This window comes from Mus pahari, unplaced genomic scaffold (assembly GCF_900095145.1).
Source record: "Mus pahari unplaced genomic scaffold, PAHARI_EIJ_v1.1 scaffold_9935_1, whole genome shotgun sequence".
Lineage (NCBI taxonomy): Eukaryota > Metazoa > Chordata > Mammalia > Rodentia > Muridae > Mus > Mus pahari.
The window spans coordinates 10,183-15,273 of NW_018392844.1; positions in this window are offsets into that span (position 1 = coordinate 10,183).

The following is a 5,091-nucleotide window of genomic DNA, read 5'->3' on the forward strand; positions in this document are numbered from 1 at the left end:
AAGACAATGTATCCTTCCTTTGTGAACAATTGTTACTGAATTATATATACTACAGCCTTTGGGAACTACAAGCTATTAATCAATTCTACATAGTTATAATACTTAATGTCTTAGTCATCTTCTAAGAATATCTATGAATGTCTTGAATAGATAACTGGGAGTAAATGGAATATCCTAATATATAGAATGTCAAAGTTAAATTTTACATCATTCTGTAGATTTAGAGAAGTCTGTACAGAATATAACAAATCATAATTTCCAATATTTTTAAAAGAAAATGGTTAATAAAATTCTTGAACTCAGAAATTTTAATTAGTAATCTTTCTTGGGGCATATATTGTTCAAATCATAAGAAAGTCAAGTTAAAATTGGGTAACACTCATTCCGGATGGTAGAGATGATTACAAGCAAATGAATACTCAGTTATGGCTAGAAATCTTAAAGATGACAAAGTAAAAAACTAGATGCCATTTGAAGAAATCTTTGAAGGGCCAAAAGAAATTTAATGGAGAGGTTGAGTGTTCAAGGTTCTGTTCCTGACAAAACCAAGAAGTGTAGAAACACTGAGTCACTCTACTATTAGAAGGAAAAGTGTATGGGGTAGCGGGGAGGGGATTTAATAGCTCCAGTAATTACAGCAGGTATCAATATGCTGAACAGGAAAGAATCATAGGCTTTTCCATGGGTGATTCTGGAAATAAAACATATTGTGGCGATATAACACCTACAGCCTAATGCAGTAGGAAAATTTGGAGGTAGTGAGATTGCTTAGTGAGTGAAGGGCATTACTGTGCAAGTCTGGAAAACTTAATCCCCCAAACCAATGCATAATGAGAGAAATAAACTCCACTAAATTATTCACTGGCCTCCACACACAAGCCACCATGATATACAGGAAGAACTGGGAGGTCTGGGGAAAGAGCTTTAACAAAAGACTTCACTGATCCAGTTGCTGTTGTAGAAGAGAGAAACTCTGAGAATTAACTAGTACTTTTGAACATTGTACAGTTTTCATGAATTGTATTATCTCAGTACATGGGTTACTTTGCAAATATGGAGTAAGATTAAACCTGGCGCGTCAGAAAGATATCAGGATTCCCATTTTGTTAAGAGAAAATTGGATAGATGTTAATAACCTTAGATTAAGGAAAGTTGTTGATCCAACTGCATTAAGAAATAGAAGTAAACCATTGTGCAACAGAATAGAGTCAGGCTGTCTATTACATGTTGTGTGGACTATGTCTTTACTATTGACCTTCAGACTGAGACCGCATCTTCTGCAATGCAATAAAAGGAAGCATCTTCACAGGAGTATCTATTATTTGACTGAACCATACCCAAGGGCACTGAATTCACTTCTGATGTACTCTTCCTAACTGTTGTGAATTCATAGAACAGAAAGCTTACTGAAGTATAACTAGTATTGTTTTCATGCATGAAAACCAAACGACTGAATTCAATGTGTTTTCCAATAAGCTGATGTTTATAATCACATGTATCAAAAAATACTTAATACTTTCCTCAGCAGCATGTATATTAAAGTAGAAATAATACAGGACAGATTTGATGGAGTCTGAACAAGGATGATATGAAAATCTACAGAACACTCCACAGAAAAGACACAGTGACAGGTAGAATTTTTAGAAAAATTCTAAATCACATTTCTAATGCAGTAGTCAAAGAAATTGTGAGCTTAAAATTCTCTGATGAATTGAAGTATGATCTACATCAAAAAATAGATTTTACTTCTTTAATAATATACATACTAGAACTTAATAGCTTGCTGAATTTAAAGCTCAATTCTTTGCATTAAAATTTTCAGAGTTTTTATTTTATGTGTATGAGTATTTTGCCTGGGTACATGTTCCTTTACCATGTGAATATTTAGTGACTTTGTACACCAGAAGATGACATCATAAGATCTACTGGTACTGAAGTTACAGATGGATATGTGCATGTTCTGGTTTCTGGACAAATATCCATGTCACAGAAACCATGTCATTTGCATGTACAGTAAGTGATTGCAACTATTAAACCATCTCTACAGCCTCTAAATATCATTCCTCCAATCATCAAAGGAACATTAATATGGCTGGAAGCATGGTTATACATAGGTGCTGTTCTTGTTGTATACCTAGAGTACCCATTCAGTAATCTGTATCTGTAGTTTACAACATTGAATTTTCTACTTATAAGATTTCCCTGATTAGTATTCACAAGCTAGAAGGAATGCTTCCAGAATCTTATGCTTCCATATTGAATATGCTCACAAACTAATGTTGGTCAGAAGCTGTAAGCAATTGTGTAAATGTATGNCATGAATTTTTAGCTTAAAACCTTTCTTGCAATTTCAAACATGAGTTTTGGTTAAATCATGATTCTTACTTATAGTATATAATTAGTAATTAGAAGTGACTTGGAGAAGACATGTGCCTCTTTCTGTTTTTTCACATATGAGAATCACCACTTCAGTGATTCTTTTTATATTTTTATAAACAATATTTAAATGTTTAAATTATATGATCTACAGAAAAGTGTGTTACTACATGCCTTTTATGATGATAAAGGAAAACTTATAATGATTATATAATAAGTATGTCATATAGCAAAAATTTATTTAAATCTATACTTATTTGGTCAAATTTAAAAAGCTGGAGTAGGTTCCAGTTAGCATCCAGTGTTACCTCACACTTGTAAGATAGCATAGTTGATGCTGATGGTTAGAAGTGGGCACAGAGACTGCTGAATTGGATGAGTTAACATGTACTCACTATAGCTTCAGCATTCCTACTTTTACTCAATTTCATGAAAAATTGGCAATCTGTGTGCAACAGTTCTTGCTGGCCTTGTTTAAATGTCTGCTTCCTCACCCTTCTGAATAAATGAGCATTGGGTGTACCATTTATACTTGTGCACTGTTTGTGGTGACATCATAATCTAATTTCAAAGATAATCTTACTTATCCTGTCAGAGTCGGCCAATGATTGGAAAGGTTACATCTGTAAAATAAACATAACACAGTACAGAGGCAACCAAAGTCCAGGTGATCTGTTTATACTTCTCATTTCCTGGTTTTGTTACAGTTGGCCATGGAAATAAAACAATAGAATCTGAGTGAGGGTGATTGAATACATGTTGCAAATGCATTTTTTCCTCACTCTTCCCCTCCCTGAGGGAGTTTCTTTGCTTCTTTTGCTTCTTGGGTTGGTAGTGTGGGCTACTCATGCATTTATGCTATTTCAAACAAGATGGAAGCAAACAGCAATGCTGCATGGAGTTGACATCCGTTCCATTTCAAACTAAAGATATGAAACTTTTTTTTTAATTTTTGTTTTGGTTAGACTGGATTGTTAATGCCCATTAGCGACTAGGAATTAATTTAGACTGTGATTTTGATAGACTCTACAAGGAAATAGAAAGCAAAAATTAACATTTCATTTGTTCCAAAGAATCATTTGTTGTACTCCTTTGAAGACCATAGTGCTTATGACTAAGTATTTTATTAAATTTGAATAATGAGTAAGAGAAAAGAAAGATGAGTGGCTACATGATACATTGATTATCTTTGTAAAATGTTGCTTTGTAAAACAATGTTTTATTGTCTTTGGGAATTTCATACAATGTATTCTGAACATATTCAAGTCCTTCCTAAGCTCCTCCCAACTTTCCCTACACACTCAACTTTGTATCTTCCTTTTTAAAGTTATCTATTGAGTCCAATTTGATCTGTGCATATACTATTGCATGTACAGCCATCATGTTAGGTAGTCATCACACCAGAGACGAAGTATTCACATTAAATGGGTTCTCCCTCTGCTAGCAGCTATTCATTACAAATAGCCCTTCAGCTAGGAGTTGGACTCTGATTACCTTTCTTTTCTCTTTTCTTTTCTTTTTCTTTTCTTTTCTTTCTTTTCTTTTCTTCTCTTTTTTTTTGTAGAAATCTTTTTTTAGAGGATATTTTATTTATTTCCATTTCAAATGTTATCCCCATTCCTTGTTTCCTCACTGCAAAAGCACTATCCCATTCTAAATCTTCCTGCTTCTGTAGGGGTGCTCCTCCACCCTCCCACTCACTCCCCTACACTGCAACATTGAGTCTTCATGGTTCCAAGGGCATCTTCTCCAGTTGATACCAGATTACCTCCTCTCTATATATTGGGATTTTGTCTGGCTTGAGCTTTTACAGGTGTTATATGTGGCATCACAATTGCTATTACTTCTCACCTTCAAATTTCCATTCCATTGGGTAGAGAAAGCACTGTTTTCAATTCATATATTCTCTCTATCTTGTACATTCTTTCTGCATTCCACCGTCTTCAGCAGTGATCCCTAAGCTTCAGGAGTAAGGATGTGATTCTTTATTTTATTTTATTTTTTATCAATTTTTTATTACATATTTTCTTCATTTACATTTCAAATGCTTCTTATGTTCCATTTAAGGGTCATCATTTTTGACCTCTCTAAGTCTCTGCACGCTGACCAGTTGTGGAGGTCTGAGTTAACTGTCATTGACTGCAACTAGAAACTTCTCTTAAGAGGGGTAAGGGAAGCATGAATCTTTGAATATGGTGATAAGTTCCTAAGATCAATTTAATACTGTATCCATTTAGCAGAGTTATAGTCAGAACTGCATTGGAATTTTGAGGGGGTTTGTGTTGAATCTATGTATTTCTTTTGCTTGCCTGTCCATTTTTACAATATTAATCCTAAAGACATGTGAATATTGGAGGCCTTTGCATCTTCTACATCATATTTGGGATTTTATTCAATGCCTTACAAGCTCATATTATACCAGTATTATACATCCTTAGTGAAAAGTTTCCACGTCCTTTAATTTATTCCAAGATTAATTTTGAGGCTATTGTGAATGTGACTGTTTTCCTGATATCTTTCTCTCTGTCATTTGTATATAAAGACTATTGATTTTTATGTTAATTTTATATTTTGCTAGATTACTATATGTATTTATCATTTACAGGAGTCTTCTAACAGAGTGTTTAGGGCATTTTATATACACACTCATATTTTCTGCAAATATGGTTGCTTTCTTTCTAGTACCTCTCCTAAATTTTTTTTACTACATTTAAT